Source organism: Bufo bufo, chromosome 6 (genome assembly GCF_905171765.1).
Source record: "Bufo bufo chromosome 6, aBufBuf1.1, whole genome shotgun sequence".
In the NCBI taxonomy this organism is placed as follows: Eukaryota; Metazoa; Chordata; class Amphibia; order Anura; family Bufonidae; genus Bufo; species Bufo bufo.
In genome coordinates, this window is record NC_053394.1 from 197,294,363 (window position 1) to 197,320,123 (window position 25,761).

A 25,761-nucleotide genomic window follows, 5' to 3' on the forward strand; every position below is an offset into this window, starting at 1 on the left:
CCTAAAGAGGATTCAGCTGCGGGAATCGGAGTGCCACCAGTGCAGAGCTTGCTACAGGAATGGCAGCAGGCAGGTGTCAGCGCATCTGCACGCACAGTGAGGCAAAGACTGGTGTCAAGAAGGCAGCAAAGAAGCCACTCTCTCCATAAAAAACATCAGGGACAGATTGATCTTCTGCAGAAAGTATGGTGAATGGACTGCTGAGGACTGGGGCAAAGTCATATTCTCCGATGAAGGCCTCTTTCCGATTGTTTGGGGCATCCGGATAAAAGGCTTGTCCGGAAGAAGAAAAGGTGGAGCGCTACCATCAGTCCTGTGTCATGCAACAGTAAAGCATCCTGAGACCATTCATGTGTGGGTTGCTTCTCATCCAGGGAGTGGGCTCACTCACTAATTTTTGCCCATAAACACAGCCATGAATAAAGAATGGTACCAAAACACCCTCCAAAAGCAACTTCTTCCAACAATCCACCAACAGTTTGGTGAAGAACAATGCATTTTCCAGCACGATGGAGCACCGTTGCATAAGCAAAAGTGATAACTAAGTGGCTACGGGGACCAAAACGTTGACATTTTGGGTCCATGGCTTGGAAACTCCCCAGATCTTAATCCCATTGAGAACTTGTGGTCAATCCTCAAGAGGCGGGTGGCCTAACAAAAACCCACTACATTCTGACAACTCCAAGAAGTGATTATGAAAGAATGGGGTTGCTATCAGTCAGGAATTGCCCCAGAAGTTGATTGAGAGCATGGCCCAGTCAAATTGCAGAGGTCCTGAAAAGAAGGGCCAACACCTGCAAATACTGACTCTTTGCATAACTGTTTATCTGTCAACTCGACATTAAGACCAAATGGTCTCAGAGTGTGTAGGCGATGGATCCAACGTAGCTCTCTCTGTTTGAGAGGCAATGTCGATCACTCCCCTCCTTGACAAATTGATCTGATCCAAAATCATGAATTTCAGGTCCCTTTTCATTATGCTCCGCCTCAACAAAATATTTCGGAACTGGCAAATCTTTCCTTTTATGTCTAATAGTGAAACGGTGGTTGTTTAAACGTGTCTTCATGTCACATGTGGTCTCCCCAACATATAGGGAACCACATGGACACGAAAGCACATAAACAACATAAGCACTGTCGCATGTCAGAAATTGTTGAATATCATAATGGGTCCCCTGATGTGGGATGAATGCATTTGTCACCTTGATAATAAATGAACAGTTTACACAATTCAAACCAGGGGTAACATCCTCTTCTGCGAGACCCAATGTAAGTTTGTACAAAACCCTTAGTCAGAATGTCAGCCCCAAACCAATTTGTCACGCAAATTGATAGGGCGCCCTATAGGATAAAGAGGAGGGTGCAGTGAAAGCTGCAATATGTGGCAGATTACTCTTCAAAATAGACCAATAATGCAAAATGATCTTAGCAACCATACCACTTTGTTCAGAATACGTAGATATAAACGGAAATCCGTACCGCTTTATTGGATATGGTGTCAGTTCTAATCTGCTGTGGATACCTGACCTTATCCGAATGCTTATCGATCACCGAGAGGGATATCCTTTCTGTCGACATTTACGCATCATCTGAGCATAATGTGTAGGTTATATTTCAGGATCCTGTTACTATCCTTTTAACTCTAAGCAGCTGACTATATGGTAATGAATCAATAGGTAGATCTAGGGTGACAGCTATTGTAATGTAATAAAGTGTTACAATCAGTTGGTTTGGTAAAAATATCTGTAGATAATATGTCACCAACCACAGTAAAACATGGTATCCAGGAATTGAACTTGTTTCAGAATGTGTCAGAGTAAATAAGATGTCGGATCCATCTGGTTCAAAAAAGTGTGAATAACTCCAGAGATGTGGAATCACCATGCCAAATAAGGAAGACATCGGTCTATGTACCGCCCACCACCCCAAGTACATGACTGAAGTGGTGGGATACTTAGACAAGGTCCTCCTCGAGGGCCGCCATGAAGACATTAGTGTAAGTGGGTGCCACAATTTGACCCCCATGGCGGTCCCCTCGTAACTGCAAGAAAAAACAATCCATGAATAAAAAATAATTGTTCCCCTCATTACCAGATACAAAGTGTATAATAAAATCCTGACACTCCACGGAGTATTCGCTGTCCAACAAACTCCTCTGGACAGCAGACACTCCCCCTTTTGTGGGCAATGGAGGTATAGAGGACTTGTGATCGTCAAGAGAGGCCACAAGGCAGCCATCGGTAATGTGATATCGGAGATCTTTTCAAGAAAATCACACCCATATCTCTAATGTAGGATCTAGCACTGATAGCATATTTACGAAGTAAGCGATCCAAAAGGATGAGATATTGGAGAAAATGGATCCAGTACCAGCAACAATAGGCCAACCTGGAGGGTCAACCATAGACTTATTGGATCTTTGGCAACACGTAAATGAAAGGTGTACGTGGATGTTGTATAACCACAAAAGTATATAGTTCCTCATCAATAATGTCCCGACTCAAAGCGACATCAAGGACCTTCTTGATATGTCGAGCATATCAAATTAGGATCAGCCATCAATGCTCTGTACACATTCTGATCACTCAGTTCTCTCCTGATTTTATGAATATACTTGGAGGTGTCCATAGTGAGGGTTTAATAGTGAGGCTGTTGTCACAGCCAAAACCCCTCAAGCAATTCAATATCAGAGGTAGTCATATTGGGATATTTAAGAGCCAGGCTATGAGCTGTGCGCTGCGATTGGCACAGCGCTGCAGCAAGGGACACGCCTCATACAAGAAATCACTCCAGTACAGCAGAGGGTGCGCAGACACCGGAGCCTATACCGGGCGAAACGGAGCGGCGCCCAGACTTTACTAGTAAGTGCAGGGGGACCCCTGGGCGCCGCTCTGCCCACTGATATAGTTAGTTTTTAGTTTCTAGAGTAGTGAAAGGTCCTCTTTAAGTACTCAACATGTTTGCTATCAAGCAAGTTCATTAGATTCAGTCACCTTATAAAGCTTCGTAGTATTAATATCTAGTGTTGAGCGTGAATATTCGAATAGCGAATTTTTATTGCGAATATCACCACTTCGAGAATTCGCGAATATTTAGAATATAGTGCTATATATTCGTTATATTGAATATTCGCCATTTTTTTCCATCTGAACACATGATTCCTCTCTGCTTCTTGCTTGTGGGCCAATGAGAAGGATGCAATGTCAAGTTCACAACAATACTTAGTGCACCAATCAGTAATCTGTAGTCAGACCTGCTAAAATGTGAAGTTGCTCGTAGTGTGAAAAAATATTCTAATCACAATTAGTGCAACCGCGAATATATTGGATCACTTGACTATCTGCATATAAAGCTATTGTAATGTTGTGCCGTGCCAACCATTTTCTCCAGTCTCAGGAGAAACTCATGAAACTTCTAGCAGCTTGAAAAAAAAAGTGACCCACGCCTGTATTCCGCGTTACAAATTCACATTACGCGATTTTTACATTGCCGATTTTTTCGCATTCAATAAAATAATCTTGAATTCTCGAATATATGACGAATATTCTACAAAATATTTGTGAAATATCGCAAATTCCAATATAGCCCCTGCCGCTCATCACTATTAATCTCAACTAAATTCTTACTGTATGTATGAAAACAAAGTTTGTTCCCCTAGCTCTGTATAAACAAACTCCATAAAACCATGTGTTGCATCACTCACACTGTCACTCAGCCCTGTCATCAGTACACATCCAGATTTAGCCTCTTCTCCATGCCAATGACATCAGTCTGCTCTGTATTCTTTCCATGTGCTGCTCTACAGGAGCTGTTATAAATAAATCTTCCAGGCACACATGCGTAAAGAAAGAATAAAAAATTGCTTGCACGTAATACACAGAAATCTTTATGAGCCGTTATCAAAAAAGCGAATACGTGAATGGTTATGCTGGCACATAGGTTTATGCTCATTATCATCTTGTTTTTAGATGGCATGCTTATGATTATCAACTCCATTTTGACCTATTACATATTACCTTACAAATTTAGGCTTAGTTGTAGGGAAGGGCAAATGTTTACATGTGGAATTTAAGCCACAGATTTTTAGGCTATGATGTATGTGTTATTTTTGTTAATGGCACCTATGCGCCTTTGCTCACACCCAACACTGCTCTCTTAGGGACAAAGCAACATTCCTCTTCACCTATTCCTAATGACAAGGACTGAGACATTATTAATTCGCTTTTGGGGGAAATGAAGGAAGCCTGTGATTTGTTTTATGAGAGAGAAAACTGCTACAGACACAGCCAGATATAAAAATAGACACAGAAGCTGCTACCATCTGCTAGACACCCGACACTGCACAAAGCTTGGACTTCTTTTGCTTGAGAGCATAGCACCCGTAATAATGCCCTATTCCTTCAATTTAAAATTTGGTGGAATGTAATTTAGGAGACTTTTACATTGAAGACATCATACATGCTTTCTAGAAACTAGGAGGCCAAGATGACTTTTCGCTAAATTCTTTACATATGGAAAAGGTAAGTAAGACCTTGATGTGACATTATTGTACACTATTATGGTCTTTTTCACTACTAGGAAAGTACTAAAATGTCTCTTTGGATTGATCCTGTGTAATATAGAGTAAAATGTATTTGGGCCCCCTCAATCTTTAATTTAATTCATTGAGTGACACAAAAATTGTACTGGCTAATAGCTGATTGATCAATAGGAACAAAAATAAAACTTGAAACTTGAAAGAAAAATAATCAAATGACAACTTTCAAAACACACGTTTCCATCCAAATCTTTTTGGTATAATGGTAATGTTTTATGACTTAACTTACTTTTATTAAAATATTCTGGTTAAAGTTTCTTGTACAGGATTCATTTTGTGACTCACAATGTGACAGTGTTGATATATAGGGCAATATTAGATGTATTATTTTTGTCCATATTATATGTGCATTTTTATAGTCATATATAAGGTTCAATAGCCTTAAAATTATAATTTATAAGACCTTTATGCTTTAGAAAATGGTACTGATCCAGTTTGAGTCTGATCGCGGCAACTATATAGTGTAATAGATATCACAATTTAGTCACAATGAATCATTAGAGTCTTGAATCAATGCACATATGTTCACAGATCATGCAAATATATATTTTTTTCCACTTGATGCAGTTGTAATATGACAGTATAAACCATTATCATTTTGTATATATTAGATCATTTTAGTTTTTATGTATTCTTGGTTGCCCTTATAGCTGTTACAATTATTTTTCGGATGCATTAAACACAATGGTCCAGTACAGGGCTTATGATATATTCATTGTACCAGTGTTGCTTATTCTGTTTTAAATTTAATAGAGAACTGTCACCTTAAAGGAAGTTGTCCAGGCTACAGATATTGATGGCCTATCCCGAGACAGGTCATCAATATCAGATTGGCGGGGATCCTACACCTGGTACACCCATGATCAGCTGTTTGAAGTGACTGGTGCTCGTGCGAGCACTGCATTTTCTTCTAAGTTTACCGCATGCCATCTTCCTTGTAGCGGCAGTGCAGTGTAGATTACAGGTTCTCCTTTCGTTCACTTGAAAAGTACGATCAGCTGTAATTACACTGTACCACCACTATAAAGTAGACGGTGTACAAATAAACATTGCAGAGGGACACAGCACTCGCACAAGAGCTGTGTACCCGTTCTGAGGATAGGTCCATCAATTTAATAATGCTATGCAATCTGCACACAGCATTTTATAGAGCAGGAGGAGCTGAGATATGGTAGGTAAAGGTTCAAATAAAACAAATTAAATATTAATTTAGACATCTGCTCTTTATGTGCTTAGGAGTCAAGTGGGTGGCTCTAATCAATGTGACAGTCTTTCAATGTGACTGTGCAATGATAACTGTTAATCACTGAGGACTTGGACTCCAGACATGGAGCACAAGGTTTAAATGAATATAATACAAGTTATCTGCATAGTGACGTTAAATTTGTTAGCTCTTCATGCTCTATAACATGCTACCCTGCGGATTAGACTACATTATTGATGTGACAGCTTCTCTTAATGCCCTAGTTCCTGTATGTCAGTAACATATTCCATAGTCACGAGTAATATATTCCTAGTGATTGGTGCTCACTTGTATATTCAGAGCTCCATTACATGAAGGATAGTAAACATGCATTTGTCTGATATTAGTGATCAAGGGCATTTGCCTCCCCATTGCTGATGTGAGCAGTATTTCCACCCTGGCAGGTGGCATTAGGTGGTGTCCTGGGTACTCACAAAACAGGATTTGGGGGGGGGGGGGGGAACTATCTCTCCTTGGGGGAGGGAGCGCCTTAATCAGCCTGAGTAGACATATACATGCTCCTCTGGAATTATGGGAAGAAAGGGATGCTAATTAGGCCTCTCACCCAGTTAAGCCAGTGCTCTATGCTCTGTACTGATAATGGGGAAATTACCCCGAAACAGGAAACAGCTGTCTGCATATGAGGTGCTGGCTTATTTAATATCCAAGTCATGTCTTAAGGCCTACTTAAAGGGTCGAAACATTATGGGATAACTGCCTTACATCTGGCGGTATTAGAAGCAGAGCTTGTTAAAGTTCATTTGCATCCCTTTCTTCACAAACAGGGTCATGGTCGAACAAAACAGGACCAGGAAAGAAAAGTAGATGGTGTGGTGAGAGTCCTTCCTTATATTATGCTAGCCTTCATTGGTGTTTCATTTTGTCTCATAATAACATATTGTTTTCACTGATTATCCAACCCCAAAAAGTCCCACCAAATGCCCAGACCCCTCACACAGATTGTACTGTGCTTCTGTGTTGCTTCTGCTTCCCGCACGTCCGCAACTGTATCTCCCCATTGTGCGGATCAAAACATACGATGACTTGCGGGGGTGGGGGGTGGGAAATGGAGCAACCAATAGCAGGCCACACAGGGAATGAGCCTCCCTAATGTCACCTGCGATGCCTAGAAAGGCTTGGTCCCGTCTCAGCCTGCTATTGTCTGCCCCATTTCCTCATCACCAGATATTTAGATCCGAGTGACAAGGAGATGCAGCAGCGACGCGGGTGGGTGCCGTGGAGCAACGTAAGTACAATCTGTGTGAGTGGCCCGGGCATTTGGGCGACTAATTGGGGTTGTGTAACCCCTTTAAGTGACTGTTAAGACAGAGCTGATATTCAAAGTAGCTTTTAATGTAGGGATGTAATTAACAGAAAAAAATGCGTAGTAGGACAGCACCACTTACTTGTTATATGCTCAAAATACTTAGCGGCGGTGCTCGTGGCGTCAGGTCTCGGCCTCAGAGACCCCCAGAGTTTACCAGTAAAAATGAAGATAGTCACGGCACTCCAAAAGTTCCTTAGTCAGTGTTCTTTATTCCACCAAAAGTACAGCAGCAACGTTTCGACAATAGTCTTTATCAAGCTTGATAAAGACTATTGTCGAAACGTTGCTGCTGTACTTTTGGTGGAATAAAGAACACTGACTAAGGAAGCTTTTGGAGTGCCGTGACTATCTTCATTTTTACGGGATGTAATTAAAGGACTCATCATAGTTAGCAATGAAGTAATCCTTGTGGCAGCACAAAAATGACTTGGCTGACAGGGGAGGTCAATAGAAATTTGTCTGCAAATATAACCATTGAAGCTCCTGAAATGCTCCTCTTTCAGAGAAAGCTGAACACATTTTCTTAGATAATTCATGTAGGATTTTAAACAGGACTTGTGGGATCATACAATACACTGTGTATCATATAGCTAAAACCAGTAGTACCATAACTTAAAGAGAACCTGTCATGCTAAGAATGGTGTTTGAGCTGAGTTTTTTTGGGGGGAACAGATTCAGTATAACTTGTAATATATTCATATCCCTGCTTATATTGGGCTTTGAAGTGAATAGAATGCAGCCTATTCAGTGATTGGCAGCCTTCCCTATGTGGCTGACCATACAGAATAGCTGCCAGTCACTGATAGGGCTACCCCTTTGACTTCAAAGCCCAGAATAAGCAAGAAGAATACGTTAATGAAACACAAGTTATACCGAATCTGCTCAGTGCCTCCTGCTTTGTAACATGTTGCTGGCAGATTACTTAATATTTTCATGGTGACAGGTTCTCTTGAATATTTTTTAAGTGCTTCTTACAACCCCCTTGCCTGTAAACTACACTACACAACTCTTTCAATTGCAAATCCTCATTGCAAGTTGGCTTCTGTTCGATCCATGGTCCCTTGCTGGACTTGTCGAACCGTAGTTTCTGGCATTTAGACCAGTGAAAATAGCAAATTATAATGTATATTGAGAGCATAGGACAGGATTGAATCCTTTTTGAGAAGGTCAGAAGAACTCACTTTAAATAAGACTATAAATATGTAGCTCCTGAACAACTTCTTGATAATTTTTTCGCGTTCGATTCACGAATTGGTTCCAAAAATTTGATTTGGGGTCTGATCCGATTCTTTCCAAGTCAAAAATGTTTCAGTTGGCCTGAAGATTGGTATACTGTATGACACTCTGAGGTTACCTGGGACTCATACTTGTATGTGTTTTTTTTTTTTTTTTGCTATCTCTCTTCCCCAAATTAAGCTCTTTAATGCATGGCAGCAATAATAAATAATGTCAAAGTGACACTAACATATATAGGGATGGGTAAATGCATGGTGTCAACAGCCTTGGTAAAAAAAGAACAATACTGCGCTGTTGGATTTGTTATACTTTTTTTGAACCAAAAAGACATTCCTACAATTGTCCCATATTGGAGGAAGATGGTGTATAAATATATACAGTGTTACTGGGGAAAAACAGTGTCATGCTCTCAACAATCGTTCCAAAAAATTATGCCTTAATGGAAGCATATGCTTGCCCACGTTGATACATCCACACGGTAGTGTCAGAAGAAACATTGGCTTGTTCTGTTCTGATCAAACATCCAAAAATGATGCCTTAATAGAGGCAAATGCCTACCCCTGTTTGTACACATGTAAATGTCAAAATAAACACTGGCTTGTTCTGAACAAGTGCTGGAAAAACTCTCGCTTTTATTTGGGAGCAGTAGCAGTACAGTGTGGATGTGGAAAGGGTTAGGTATGTAGGGGTAATAGTGGCATGTAGCAGCAGCAGAAGCAGCACAGCATGGAACAGGCAAGGCAGTATTTGTGTGTGTGGCTATGTAGGGGTATTACTAGTATTACTAGTGGTGGCTGCTGTGTAGGAGTAAAGGTAGTGGAAGTAGAGGCAGTATTAGCCATACAGCAAGGAACATGAAAACAGGCTGGCGGTGATATAACGCTACCATTATGAAATGGCAGATATATTCATTAGCCTGAGTCAGAGGTATGTGAAAATCCCCATGGATCCATACCTCATTCATTTTCACAAAAGTGATGTTTTGTACACTTGTGGAGGACAATGGGGTATGTGCTGGAAAAGGCTAGTCCAGGTAGTACAGAACCTGGTTAAGTCAGTATGTCTCCATTTGCTGACTTGCATCAACATGGTGCGGCACATGAAAAAACTGCTTCAATCGTGTTCATGAGACTAAGTTGGCTGTTGCTGGTGCTGCTGTGGCTTCTGCTACTTATGGTGAGGGTAGTGATTCAGTGGGGGGTCAGAGAGGGGTCAGCTGGTCAGACAGGTGAAGAGATGGCCTTGCGGTTCGCCCGGCGGTCGTTTTGCTGCAAACTTTGCCTGTTCGCGAATTCGCCAACATGCGAACATATGGAGATATTCGCGCCCGCCATATTCTTTTACATTGTGAAGAACTTTGACCCATGACACATCCATCAGGTGGTACAGGACAGCCAATTGAGATGTTTCAGCACATGGACATACCCCCTACCTTATAAATAAACTTGATCTGGGCCGCCATTTTACATTCAGTTGTTTTGCCAGTGTAGGGAGAGGTTGCTGTGTGGAGCAGGGACAGACTGTTAGGGACACCAAACGCTAGCTAATGGGCCACAAAAGTACTTTTAAGGACTGGTATAGGTGTGCTATCAATAGGTGTGATACACAGAGGGGTGCAATATACTTATAATATACTTTTATAATGAGTCAAAAACACATAGATCTATATAGTGATCACCTGAAAGTCAGAAGCCTAGGGGCTAGGGGCTTACTAGGGCCATTTTTATATAGGGTAAGGTTCCGGACGGGGTCACTCTTATCAGGGCGGGTGGTCTGTGGTTAGGCTATCAGGGCCAGAATAGCACCCCCTCCCTGTAGAACAATATCAGGGACAGTTCTTTGCCCACCCTGTCCTTCAATACCACATCATCATCTAGCCCAGGGATAGATGTTTTTTGCTTTCCCTCCGGTATTCATAGATGTGCACTCGAACCCCTCGGATTGTGCTAAGACATATGGTTTCTGATTTGGTGCAGCCGAGCACCTGATTTAGTGCTGCCGAGCACTCGTTATTGCCTACCACATCTATGCTTTTTGCTTTAATAATTAAATTTATTTTCATTTTGAGGGATATCTTTTCCATTCACTCGTCCGCAAAATGGGTCCTTATCCGTTCCGCAAGACCCATTCATTTTCAATAGAGCCGGAATGTGCTGTCCGCATATCCACATCCGCATTTGCGGATCGGCACTTCCGCATCCGTGCTTCAGTTTCCGCAAAAAAAATAGAACATGTCCTATTCTTGTCCGCAATTGCAGACAAGATTAGGCATTTTATATTATAGTGCCGGCGATGTGCGGTCCGCAAATTGCGGAATGCACATTGCCGGTGTCAGTGTTTTTCGGATCCGCAAAACACTTACGGACGTGTGAATGGACCCTCATAGTAACATTATTGAAGGTTAGGTTTTATCTTTATGTATATTCTAATGGATTGCCTTCCTTGTACAATGTTATAATATACTTTCTATGTTAGAAAGTATATTATAGTGCATTTGTATTGTGTGCGGTTCTGCTGCGATACTGCAGGTATATAGAGGGACAAGCGTTATTGGAACAAATAATTTCTACTGGTGTGATATACCAGTCACCCCCCCAAAAACTGATTGAAGCGGGGTGTTATATACCAATATACTTTCTTTATAGTGCATTTGGGTACTGTATAGTGCATTTGCGCATGCGTGTACGCGAAAATTATATTGTCGATATTTTGCATTGAAAAAATTAATGAATGGAGATCGCAAATTCGAATAATACATCTGGTATGTCACTGTCCATGTTGTGGGACTATTTGTGCACTTCTAGTAATTATTTCTTGGCTGCAAATATGAGCTAAAGGTTTTTCAGGTTCGCCTGCCATTAAAATGAATGGGACCCGCCGCAAGCTTGCGGTTCGCGAACATTTGATCGCGTTCGCGAACATTTGATCGCGTTCACAAACCGTCCCGGCAGATGTTCGTCCATCACTAGACAGAAGGCATCTTCTCGCTGAAAGCTGTGTGTACAGTGTATCCCAGTAGTATAGCAATTTTGCCTCCCGTTTGGTAATCAGAAAACATTACTCCATTGGTTCGATAGCAAGGGTCTAAAATCATGCTAATGATAATCCTATCAGTATGTAAGCAGGCATACAGCTTGCCAGAATATGTGAGGAACCAGTTCTTTCCAGCACTGTTACCGACTGGGATAATTGGTCATCATAGTCAGTGTCATCGTCCTAATCATCATCAGCCTTGTTCTCCTCCACCACCAATTCCTCTTCCTGCTCCTCCTTCAACAGCTACAGGGCAGCCACCAAGATGCAGAAGCTGTTCTTTTTCTACCATCATTTGCTTTAATATAAATATCAGGGGCATGACATTGTTGATTCCGCAGTTGTCCATGTTGATAAATCTGGTAGCCTCTTCGAAGAGCCTGAGTATATACGCAAGTTGGAATGTCGCTGATCAAGCAGTGCAGTAGCTGACTGTACTGCTGCTGCAAGTCCAGGAGGGCATTCCTTGCCACATAGAAATGACTGAAATGTGAGGACAGTCTTCTGGACATGTCCAGGACTTTCTGCAAGCCACTGTACTTTTTCAAAAAGACTCCACCACTAAATTTATCACGTGCGCCATGCAGTGAACATGTGTTATTAAACTTAAATGCAGTGCAGCCATGATGTTCCTGAAATTGTTGATGACCACTTTTCCCTGTTTGAGTCTGCGGGGAGGCATCCAGCGGGATATTTGCTGTTTGATGCACTTTAGCAACTGATCTGCTGTGTGGCTACTCTGACTCGGGCTCATCAGCTCTAATATATCCTGGCAATGCTGCACTTTACACATATGGGGGGTTAGGAGAAAAGAAGCAAGGCTCTGCTGTATTTCTGTTGGGGAGGATGTTCACTGATGAGGTTGTGGAGGAGGCAGATATTCATCTTGTGTGGAAACCAGACTGCAAACATAAAGGTGCCAATAAAAACTGTTCATATTGCTGTGTTGTCTGCAACATTGCCACTGCTGTGCAAAATATTGACCCAGTGAGCCATGAAAGACATGTACTGTCCATGTCCATAACAGCTGCTCCGAGTGTTCAGTGTCATGTACCTTTCCGCACAGTGACAATTGCAAGGAGCAGCCCACATTCTCCACCATGTGAAAGTACAAGGCAAAGATTAAAAAGAAAAATGTATAGTAATGGTGGCTAGATATATTTCATTGAGGCTGAACATATCCCATCAGTTCCCTGTTGGCAGCAGAATCTACTAAGTGATATGGCAGCAAAGTTTGCTGGGCTCATATAGTTTCCTGCCCACACATTCTATTATTGATGGCTGATAACTAGTGGAGTATGAGGAGGAGCAGCAGTCTAAGTGGGAGAAGTAGTAATTGATGATGATAACAAGGACACTGTACTGCATGTAGATGTGGTCTGGATGCCACAAAGAATACTGGGAGAGTCAGTCTTGTTTTGATTGGAAAGTTCTATTTTCCTACTGGATCCGGTGATGCCACTTGTGCTGCAGTAGAGCTGTTATGCCTATGTTTAAATACCCACTGCTTATTTTCCTCCTGCAGATCTTGCACATGGCAATGGTTTTGTCCTCCAGCACTAGTGAGAAAAACTGCCATTTAGAAGATACTCGCACAGAACTAGCGGCAGACAAGCTTGCTCTAGGTCTGGCACATTTTGAGCGTGGGATCACAGTATCAGAGGCATCACCCGTTCCTGAGCTGACCACAATAGAAGCAGAAATGGCCCTGTCAGTTTTTTTTTATTTTATTTTGGCCATACTTTGCCTCTGATCTTTATTGCCGCCATGGCCAACACCTCTTTATTCTGATGTCACCTGCTCCTCAGCACCCTGATCCTACTCCCATATCCTGTCCAACACAGGTCTTTCCCTGGCCCCTCTCATGATTCCCTCCCCTGTATTTACTCCAAGTGCCACTGTCACCATTGCTACCACTGCCATCAACATAGATGCAAGTGCCACTACTACTACCATCACCAAGAACACAGCTATGCATGTGGCCACCCACCTCTGCCTGAACCTCCTCATGGCAGTCCAAATGCTGACTATACTCACACAAGTCATCAACAGGGAGACTCTGTGGAGTATCTTCCATAGCACATTCGGTTTTGTTGTCTCTTTTTATGAAAAAAGAAAGTGCCCAACTAGGAGGGAGCAGTGAAGAGTGATATAATGCAACTGAAAAACTTCTCTGAGGCTGCTAGGAAGAGAAACAGGAGGAAGTTGTGACCCATGGGTCAAAGGCACAGTGTCAGACTCAGAGGTGACTTTGACATTATCCTGCTTTGATTGACAGGAAGAGTGAGCCATCCAGTCCACAATGTCATCCTCTTTGTCCTCAGTAATAATGTGGCACCTACCAGAAGTGTGATAGAACCGTGGCCTACAACTACTATTACTAATGGCTGGATGGCTGGTGCTGCTGCTGTATTCTGACTCGCGGATGAAGAGGCACATGTCTTTTGTTGTCCACTCTTCAGTTTACCAGACATTTTATTATGGGGCCTATAAATGAAAAGTCAAAGGTTTTGTACACTGATTATTAAACAGTATAAAAATGTCAAGTGTTTTATCAGTGATTCACAAATAAAAGTGCAATTAAACATCCCTTCTCTGCTTGGAACCCACTGCACGCTGGTATTGACAATTTACGATGGTATACTGAAACATTCCATTGCTTTAAAATAACTAGTATATTAAAGCAACAGGATATTGCATTAAATTTAAAGGCTATGTACACCTTTGGGGACAATTATTTTATTATTGTGTTGTACCCTTTTTGAGCTTAAAATCTTTTTTCAAATGGTCTTTATTAACAATTTTGTCTCTGTGCAGCCTTGAGATTCTCTAGTATGCAGGATCTAAATTTTCACTCTTTTCTGTCAGGCAGCTCGGCTTACGGCGCGATATCTCTGATCTCTGACCTCCTAAACACTCATTATAGCTCAATTATTATTTTATCCTGAATCACAGGATGCAAGGACAGGCAGCCACAGGTCGCAGTGGTCATGTGACATTGTCAGAAGGCCCACCAGAGCATGCTCCAGTGAGCCAGTCCAAAGCTGCCTATAAAACACTTATAGCAAACAAAATATGGCAGCACGCTGTTATACATGCAAACAATTGAACTACGGATTGGAATATAGATTATTCTGAATTACATTGGTACTATACCTGAAAAATGGAAGCTCTTTAGCTGATTCCTACACCGCCCTGAACATTGTAGGCTTAGTTAGACCCAGGAGAGGCAGTTCTGTCAGTGTTAGGTGCCCATCTGCAGAAGCCAACTTGACATTGGTAGATGGGCCCAGCACACGTTTGATCAAAAATGTGTGCAAGGGGCTTCCATTTTTCATGTATAGTACCAATGTAATCCAGAATAGTCCGTAATCCCTTGTTACATTGTTTGCATATATATATTGTAAGGGATCGTCTCTTTTCAGGGAGTTACACTCACAGATATCTCACCAGACAACGGATTTTCATGTCCAAACTGTGCATTTATTTTGACAGTCTTCTTATAAAGGATAGTCCAATTATACATCACTGGGTTGGGTGAGGTTCCTGCACCGCCAACACTTAAAACACAAATAAACTCCTGCCTGTCTAGGCGCTACCCAAAACAAAATACGTCCCTAGCTCACTCATAGAGCACAGTTCACACATGGACATTATATGCAGCTTTCCTCAGCCAACATCAATACTGCAGCCTCCAGGCTGTGGCAACTCCAGTACCTTTTGGGGGAGTGTGGCCCAGTAGTCCTCCAGACACTGGGCGTGCAACCCTCATTCTCTAGGTGTCGCTAGGTCCTCCAAACCTCAGGCAATTCAAAGCCTTGTGGCCCCTCAGTCCTCCTGACTGAGACCACACACAGAGCCTCTGCCGCACAAAACAGTCTCGCTCTGCCTCTCCAGACTGACCTACTCTGAGGTGCTTTATGCCAGCCTGATTACAGCAGGCCTCACCTGCGATCACCTCAGGTAGAAAGGAAAACCCATACTGGAAGGGTGTGGACTGGGAACTCCCTCTACCAAGCCTAGCCACCAGTCTAAGTAAAATCCAGCCCAGAAAATGTATACAGAAATGTCTCAGCAAACTATGCTTTGCTGAGACTACTGCCACTCTCTGGATTTTATCTGTCTCACCCATCTGAGGTACAACACACCTTCTAGCACTGTTCACATTACCACAATATATATATATATATATTGTGGTAGACAGTGACAAGTCTCACGCAGGTTAGAGGCAAGGAAGGGGTGGATAGTGCGGTCCACACCCCTATTCCACCACAGGTGAGACAAGCTGGATGTGCAATGAGCAGGACACTGGGTCAGTGGGAATGCTATGCAGTGGGTCAGTTTATATGTGTATAAGTTTGTTACGCCAGTTGCAGCTTGCGCAGGTACTGTAGCAAGGGCCCTTTAAGATGGTATAGGCTCACGTACCAGGTGAGGAATGCCAGAGGGGGATATCGTCTCTGTATAGCAGATATGGTAGTGTCAACGGTGTCTCCGACCTGTGGTACAGCTGGACTCCTGTATCCCGGCTCACATGCAACAAATTGAGTGTGGTTAATAGGAGTAACTGAGGAATGATGGGATTCCACACAGATAATAGGGTCCAACTTGTCTTTACTTGGTGGTATGCAGCTTTGATCCATACAGTGTACAGCAATAGTCTAGGGTCTCAGCAGGTTTTGGCAATATGTGGCAGGAATTTATATGTATTCTGCATCTGATCATATGCCTAGAGAAACTGACAGGTATCTATCTTCTGCTCTGTCTTTAGTCTGCTTAGTTTGGGCCTGACTAGCTGGTGAGGTAATTATCTTCTCTTTGTCTTAGGATCTTTACTTACAGGACTGCTCGCAGGGTATGATGGTGGCTTCCTGGAGATCTGATAGTTCTGTGAAAGCCTGCTTTCTTGGTCTACCAGCTGAGGTAAGGGACTCAGGCTGGGAAGGTTGATCTTGGGCCTCAGCCGAGGCTTGGATCCTTGGTTGGGGTCCCTGTTTCTGGGAGCTCCTACTAACACAGCCTACCCCAGCAGGTGGGTGGCTCACACTGCCTAGAACTTTCCTTCCTCCCTCTGAAGTAGGATGTGGAACATTTCACTCCTCCTCAGAAAGGGGGGAGCTAGCCTGGAATGGTCTATTCCAGCCTAGATCTATTAACTAACCATGGTCTGCTTACATATTGCTGCCACCTGCTGGTGTACATGGAAATTACAGCAAAATACATCAAACAGGCCTAGAAAATGCACATTATGGAGAGAGTGATGCAAACTTATACCAGATGACAATATACATACACTTAACATTATGAAGCAGGGGGAAAAGAGTTTAGTGACATACTCTGGGATGTTACAGATGTACAAACCGGATTCCCAAAAAGTTGGGACACTATACAAATCGTGAATAAAAACTGAATGCAATGATGTGGAGGTGCCAACTTCTAATATTTTATTCAGAATAGAACATAAATCACGGAACAAAAGTTTAAACTGAGAAAATGTACCATTTTAAGGGGAAAATATGTTGAATCAGAATTTCATGGTGTCAACAAATCCCCAAAAAGTTGGGACAAGGCCATTTTCACCACTGTGTGGCATCTCCCCTTCTTCTTACAACACTCAACAGACGTCTGGGGACCGAGGAGACCAGTTTCTCAAGTTTAGAAATAGGAATGCTCTCCCATTCTTGTCTAATACAGGCCTCTAACTGTTCAATCGTCTTGGGCCTTCTTTGTTGCACCTTCCTCTTTATGATGTGCCAAATGTTCTCTATAGGTGAAAGATCTAGACTGCAGACTGGCCATTTCAGTACCCGGATCCTTCTCCTACGCAGCCATAATGTTGTGATTGATGCAGAATGTGGTCTGGCATTATCTTGTTGAAAAATACAGGGTCTTCCCTGAAAGAGATGACGTCTGGATGGGAGCATATGTTGTTCTAGAACCTGAATATATTTTTCTGCATTGATGGTGCCTTTCCAGACATGCAAGCTGCTCATGCCACACGCACTCATGCAACCCCATACCATTAGAGATGCAGGCTTCTGAACTGAGCATTGATAACAACTTGGGTTGTCCTTGTCCTCTTTGGTCCGGATGACATGGCGTCCCAGATTTCCAAAAAGAACTTTGAATCGTGACTCGTCTGACCACAGAACAGTCTTCCATTTTGCCACACTCCATTTTAAATGATCCCTGGCCCAGTGAAAACGCCTGAGCTTGTAGATCTTGCTTAGAAATGGCTTCTTCTTTGCACTGTAGAGTTTCAGCTGGTAACGGCGCATGGCACGGTGGATTGTGTTCACCGACAATGGTTTCTGGAAGTATTCCTGAGCCCATTCTGTGATTTCCTTTACAGTAGCATTCCTGTTTGTGGTGCAGTGTCGTTTAAGGGCCCGGAGATCACGGGCATCCAGTATGGTTTTACGGCCTTGACCCTTACGCACAGAGATTGTTCCAGATTCTCTGAATCTTCGGATGATGTTATGCACAGTTGATGATGATAGATGCAAAGTCTTCGCAATTTTTCGCTGGGTAACACCTTTCTGATATTGCTCCACTATCTTTCTGCGCAACATTGTGGGAATTAGTGATCCTCTACCCATCTTGGCTTCTGAGAGACACTGCCACTCTGAGAAGCTCTTTTTATACCCAATCATGTTGCCAATTGACCTAATTAGTGTTAATTGGTCTTCCAGCTCTTCGTTATGCTCAAATTTACTTTTTCCAGCCTCTTATTGCTACTTGTCCCAACTTTTTGGGGATTTGTTGACACCGTGAAAATTGGAATCAACGTATTTTTCCTTTAAAATGATACATTTACTCGGATTAAACGTTTGATCTGTCATCTACGTTCTATTAAAAATAAAATATTGACATTTGCCATCTCCACATCATTGCATTCAGTTTTTATTCACAATTTGTTTAGTGTCTCAACTTTTTTGGAATCCGGTTTGTAATAAGGCTGGCATAAAGCACCTCCCAGGGTGTCAGCAAGGGGGGAGTGTGTTACCTGTGGACAGAGGCCTGGAGGCTCTGTCTGTGTTGTCTCAGCTGGGCAAGGCTGAGGGACCACAAGGCTGGGAGATAGCCTGGAGTTGTGGGACAAAGCGACACCTGGGAGGGTCGCAGGGCTATAGTCAGGCGGACTACTAAGCCCCAGTCCCCCACAAGAAACACTGACCTGGAGACAGTGGGCGTACTGGACTCTGTACAGCCAGGAGGCTGTGGGACATTGGCTGACAAAGCCGCATGGGTTCACAGGGTGTGAACTGTAACTTAGGTGAGTCAGGAACTTCATGTTTAGTTAGAGCCCAGCCGGGCAGGTGTTTATTTTGTATTATTTATGTTTGGTTTGCTGAGGCGCAATAAATGCACTGTTTGGACCTGAAACCTGGTGTCCTGAAGCCGTATCTGTGAGAATGACCCCCGGAGAAGAGCTAACCCCCCACAATTGGTGTCGGATGCGGGCAAAGCCTCCCTGCTGACAAGTTAAAAGGCTCGAAGCCTGCTAGTTTGCAGGAGCAGGGGCTGCTAGAAAACTGCTGGTGTTAATCTGGACATTTTTTTTTCTGTGGTGCAAACTGTGTAGGATTTAAAGGGCCAGAAGCCAGTGAGAGAGACTGACCTGTGGAACCCCCCACAATATATATATAAAGCAGTGTTCTACCAAATTTTGGTTGGTGTCTGCATGTTAGCTTTATGGATGTGTACCTGTGAGAAACAGGACAGAAACTCAATGCAAGGATGAGGTCCTACCGCCACACAATTAAAGAGAAGAGGCTACACTTTCCTGTTGCTAAGCATTTCTGTAGCCTAGGACACAATAAAGAACACATGAAAGTTCTCATATTAAAAAGTAACTTCAAATCCCAAAGAGCTAGAAGAATTTGGGAATACAAATTTATAACACTTCTTGACACTTTGAATACTGGACTGAATTTGTCCCCGGGTTTATGACAATCTAAAGAGTCTTCTATAGACATAGTCGGGGCACCAGGTCTCTGAGATAACATCAGTTTAGAGACCATAAAACTTTCACACCCCTTATCTGTAAGATAATTAAGGACTCATTTTCAAGATCTTTGATATGTTCTGTTAATTTTCAAATTTCCATTCATTCCTCCATGTCTCTGTTCTTATTGTATATATATTGCTGTTTCTTCATATATTCTTGTAGTACGCCTGATGAAGGGACTGGTGATGTCTCAAAAGCTCGCTATGTAACATCATTACTTCTATTTTTGTTAGCCATTAAAAGGTATCAAACCTGCAATACTCTTATTTTGTTTCTCTTAATGAGAGCACTAAACCTGTTAGTTTGGATATGCTAGTCTAAATTTTCTTGCAGTGCGTTTGGAGGGTAGCTGCATCCTTTTAGATTAAGCACTCCCCCGCCCATCTGCCCAGGGCTTCTGAGCAGAGTATAAATACAGCTGGTTCCTACACCGCCCTGAACATTGTAGTCTTAAATTAGGCCCAGGAGAGGCAGCTCTGTTAGTGTTAGGTACCCATCTGCAGAAGCCACCTTGACGTCAGTAGATGGGCCTGACACAAGTTTGATAAAAAATGTGCGCAAAGAACTTCCATTTTTCATGTATAGTACCACTGTAATCCAGAATAATCTCTAATACCTAGTTATATTGTTTGCATGTATAACAGTGTGCTGCCATATTTTGTTTTGTGTTTGTATGTTAGCTTTATGGATGTGTACCTGTGACTTGGATGTGCTAGTATAACATTTTCTTGCAGTATAAAACACTTATAAACTGTAGACACTTCTGTTTTTTTGTTTTTTTTTAAGGCTGGCTGCTGAAAAAAATTATGTTTCTGCAAGCTCTGCAAGATTTTGGCTATTCCAGTGTGAAGCTTTACAAATGCAGTACAGAACTAAGTGACCCTGTGTTTCCCGGCTGGATAAAATCCTGACTTTTCTACCTATTGATTCAATCTAAATACATATGAAACACAGAGAGGAAATGCACCAACCAGAAATGCTACTGACTATACTGGGAAGTCACAAATGCAGGTATTAAAAGCTGAGACTTTCGCCAATATGTTCCAGTCAGGAAAATATCGGAGCCCATCATTGCACCACGTCACGGTCACTCAGCATGGCAGAGGGTCCTAGCCGCTGCTCTAACTATGGTGTGAACACGGTCTGGGGGTGATATAATTCAGCTCACAGCCAAGCTTCCACACAAAAGCCCAGCATGAATACTGTGGTAGTACAATGTGAATGAGGCCAGGCTGTGAGCCACACCTATGCCAGACCATGTGATGGAGGTTACCAGGTGCAACAGCATGTTTAAACACACCCAAATCTAACAAGACAGAAATGAAGTGGCAATTCTTGAGGAGCTGCTCAGCCCCTGACACTGTGGCGTGTCTTTTTATTGGAGGAGCAGCCCGACCGCAAGTGGACCGCAATAATCGACTAACCCCAGCAAAATATGCATACAATGGAGGATGTCGACGCGGTCCACATGCATCACAAGAAGCAAACTACACAGAATGTAGCAAATAAACATATGAAACACAGAGAGGAAATGCACCAACCAGAAATGCTACTGACTATACTGGGAAGTCACAAATGCAGGTATTAAAAGCTGAGACTTTCGCCAATCTAAATACAGTAGCTAAATATGCCCCTAAACTGTCCCTACAGCACCATACGATTGCTGGCTTGTATCTGTAATTGCTTTTTGCCAGACCCACCCTACAAACCTCTTACTTCATAAGTTACACACAGAATGGTGCCTGTGGCTTATGAGCAAGTCCATAGACTCAAGGACCTGACAAAATCCTGCCTCCTGATTGGTTCACAGGATGGGCCCTACTGTATTTCCCCATGGGGCTCTATGAATTATAATTACACCTTTGATAGTCTCCCCTCTTAGTCCAAACTTGACACACAGGAAATGGCAGAAGATTCTTCCAGACCAGGCTATTACCCTCCAACAGTCAGGTCCATAAATATTGGGACATCGACACAATTCTAAAATTTTTGGCTCTATACACCACCACAATGGATTTGAAATGAAACAAACAAAATGTCCTTTAACTGCAGACTGTCAGCTTTAATTTGAGGCTATTTACATCCAAATCAGGTGAACGGTATAGGAATTACAACAGTTAGCATATGTGCCTCCCACTTGTTAAGGAACCAAAAGTAATGAGACAGAATAATAATCATAAATCAAACTTTCACTTTTTAATACTTGGTTGCAAATCCTTTGCAGTCAATTACGAATTGAAGTCTGGAACGCATAGGCATCACCAGACGCTGGATTTCATCCCTGGTGATGCTCTGCCAGGCCTCTACTGCAACTGTCTTCAGTTCCTGCTTATTTTTGGGGTATTTTCCCTTAAATTTTGTCTTCAGCAAGTGAAATGCATGCTCAATCAGATTGAGGTCAGGTGATTGACTTGGCCATTGCATAACATTCCAATTCTTTCACTTAAACTCTTTGGTTGCTTTTGCAGTATGCTTTGGATCATTGTCCATCTGCACTGTGAAGAGCCGTCCAATGAGTTCTGAAGCATTTGGCTGAATATGAGCAGATAATGTTGCCCGAAACACTTCATAATTCATCCTGCTGCTTTTGTCAGCAATCACATCATCAATAAATACAAGAGAATCAGCAACATTGGCAGCCATACATGCCCACGCCATGATACTACCACCACTATGCTTCACTGATGAGGTGGTATGCTTAGGATCATGAGCAGTTCCTTTCCTTGTCCATACTCTTCTCTTCCCATCACTCTGGACCTTTTATCTGCTCATTGTAATTGGGATAATGAGGGAATAACACACACCTGGCCATGAAACAACTGAGAAACCAATTGTCCCATTACTTTTGGTGCCTTAACAAGTGGGAGGCACATATGCAAACTGTTGTAATTCCTACACCATTCACCTGATTTGGATGTAAATACCCTTAAATTAAAGCTGACAGTCTGCAGTTAAAGCACATCTTGTTCGTTTCATTTTAAATTCATTGTGGTGGTGTATAGAGCAATGTCCCAATATTTATGGACCTTATTGCATCTAACCAAGCCTAATTTTGCAAATGTGACATTAATTTATGTGGTTATACCTTTGGAATGCTTTTACTTATCCAAGCCATTCTGAGAGTGTTTTTTGTGACACATTGTACTTAGAAGACTTTTTTTTTTTTTTTTTCACATTTTCAAGAACATTTCGAAAACAGAAAATTTAAGGACCAATTTAGTTCTGAAATGACTTTGATGGGCATATATAGTAGAAACTTTCCCATAATTAAACCCATTTTAGAAACGACATCCCTCAACTTATTCAAATCTTATTTATACCTTTTTTTTAACCCTTTAGGTGTAATTTTTTTTTGCAGATTTTCTATTTTTTCCTATAACACAGCAAGGGTTAAAAGCAAAGTAAATATTAATATCCCTGATTCTGCATTTTATAGAAACACCACATGTCAGCTTGTAAACTGCTAAAGGGCACACAGCAGGGATCAGAATGCAAGAAGCACCATATGGTTTTTTGGAGGGCATATTTTTTTACAATGGTTTTTGGGTGCCAAGCTGAATTTGAATACATAGACCCTGAGGTACCCCTACAGTGAAAACTCCCCAAAAGTGACCCCATTTTGCAAATTACAACCCCTTTAAAGAATTTATTGATGGGTATACTGAGTGTTTCATAGAATTAACCCCTTCAACCCCGGGCCTGTTTTCACCTTCCTGCCCAGGTAATTTTTTGCAAATCTGACATGTGTCACTTTATGTGGTGATAACTTTAAAACGCTTTTACTTATACAGGCCATTCTGAGATTGTTTTCTCGTCACATATTGTACTTCATGACAGTGGTAAAAATAAGTCAACAAAAATCATTTTTATTCATAAAAAAAATACCAAATTTACCAAAAATTTTGAAAAATTTCCAAATTTCAATTTCTCTACTTTTAGAATAGATAGTAATACCTTCAAAAATAGTAACTACTTTACATTCCCTATATGTCTACTTCATGTTTGGATCATTTTGAAAATTACATTTTATTTTTTTGGGACGTTAGAAGGCTTAGAAGTTTGGAAGCAAATCTTGAAATTTTTCGGAAAATTTCCAAAAACCCACTTTTTAAAGGACCAGTTCAGGTCTGAAGTCACTTTGTGAGGCCTTCATAATAGAAACCACCCAAAAATGACCCCATTTTAGAAACTACACCCTCAAGGTATACAAAACTGATTTTACAAACTTTGTTAATCCTTTAGGTGTTCCACAAGAATTGATGGAAAATGGAGATGAAATTTCAGAATTTCATTTTTTTGCCAGATTTTACATTTTAATTAATTTTTTCCAGTAGCAAAGCAAGGGTTAACAGCCAAATAAAACTCAATATTTATTACCTTGATTCTGCGGTTTACAGAAACACCCCACATATGATCGTAAACGGGCTGTACGGGCACATGGCAGGGCACAGAAGGAAAGGCGCGCCATATGGTTTTTGGAAGGCAAATTTAGCTGAAATGGTTTTTAGAGGTCCCATTTGAAGCCCCCCTGATGCACCCCTACAGTAGAAACTCAAAAAAGTTACCACATTTTGAAAACTACGGGATAAGGTGCCAGTTTTGTTGGTACTATTTTGGGGTACATATGATTTTTAATTGCTCTATATTACGTTTTTTGTGAGGCAAGGTAACAAAAAAATGGATGTTTTGGCACCGTTTTTCTTTTTTATTTTTACAGCGTTTACAGCATTTATAGCGTTTACAGCGTTTACCTGAGGGATTAGGTCATATTACTTATTTATAGAGCAGATCGTTATGCACGTGGCAATACCTAATATGTCTACTTTTTCTTATCTATTTAAGTTTTACACAATAGCATTTTTGAAACCGAAATAATGATATTTTAGTGTCTCCATAGTCTGAGAGCCATAGCTTTTTAATTTTTTTGACCGATTCTCTAAGTTAGGGTCTCATTTTTTTGCAGGATGAGGTGACGGTCTGATTGGTACTATTTTGGGGGGCATACGCCTTTTTAATTACTTGCTGCTGCAATTTTTGTGATGTAATGTGACAAAAATGTATTTTTTTTTACACTTTTTTTTTTTACGGTGTTCACCTGAGTGGTTAGGTCATGTAATATTTTTATAGAGCTGGTTGTTACAGATGTTGCGATACCTAATATGTATATATTTTTTATGTATTTCACTTTAGCACAATAATAGCAGTTTTGAAACAAAAAAAAATGATGTTTTAATGTCTCCATGTTCTGAGAGCTATATTTTTTTTTATTTTTTTGGGCGAGTGTCTTAGGTAGGGGCTAATTTTTTGCGGGATGAGTTTTATTGATACCATTTTGGGGGGTATACGCCTTTTTGATCACTTGGTGTCTCACTTTTTGTGATGTAAGGTGACAAAAATGGCATTTTTTTACACCGCTTTTATAAAAAAAATTATGGTGTTTATCGGACAGGGTGGATCATGTGATATATTTATAGAGCAGGTCATTATGGATGCGGCGATACCTAATATGTGTGGTTTTTTTTTTCTGTTTTTTATTATAAAATAAGGGAAAGGGGCGTTTTTTTATTTTTTACTTTATTAATTTTATTACTTTATTAATTTTATTTTATGTTTATTTTATTGTATTTTTTTATTTTTTTTCCCATTACAATATAAACAGTAAACATCCATGCACAGTTGCATACCCCATTATGTCTTCCCTGTTGCTTAGTCCTCTCCTAGAGGAGGTAGAGGGAACACAAAAAAATAATATATTTTCATCCTTGCTTCTCCTGCTCCTCCCCCCACCCGCATCCACCAAATATCCCGCGCCCCCACTCCCCGAGTCCACCACCAGCCAAGCCCGCTATTTCAACCATTTCTGCCATTTATTAGCAAATATATTTTTTTTCTTAATTGATACCAAATGAAATTCCGCTCTGAGAAGAGAGAGTCTAGTCAAATTCTCCCATTCATTAATTGTTGGTATTGTTCTGGCTCCCCAATGTGCTACAATACATTTTCTTGCAAAAAAATAGAAGTTTGGATGCTATTTCTCGATCTTGAGTAATATCAATTTTATCCATTACTCCCAAAATGCAAACCTCAAGGCAAGTCGGGACTTTAAACTTAATAGGATGTCAGATATAATACGCCTAGAAAAAGGTGTATATGTTAAAAGGCAATGTGTAACGAAGTTTACCAAAATATGGGATAAGTGGGAGAAATTTAGGATACAGTGTCCGGATTAGCCTCTCTTCTTAGTTGGACTATGGGAAGGTAGAGGCACAGTCCCTGATTTCTTTTGTTCTTCAGATTAATCAGCTATAGACGTA

At 41.4% G+C, this 25,761-nt stretch overlaps 1 protein-coding gene across 1 annotated transcript in view; it reads left to right on the forward strand.

Moving 5' to 3' along the window:
- Positions 1–4,179: 4,179 nt before the first annotated feature.
- The window catches only part of C6H10orf71 (chromosome 6 C10orf71 homolog), a 522,054-nt gene continuing 500,472 nt past the window's right edge, over positions 4,180–25,761 (forward strand). Inside the window, exons 1-2 of the mRNA XM_040437446.1 lie at positions 4,180–4,520; positions 6,626–6,673. The gene's annotated coding sequence lies outside the window, so the exon portion shown is untranslated. The remainder of the gene's footprint in view (positions 4,521–6,625; positions 6,674–25,761) is intronic.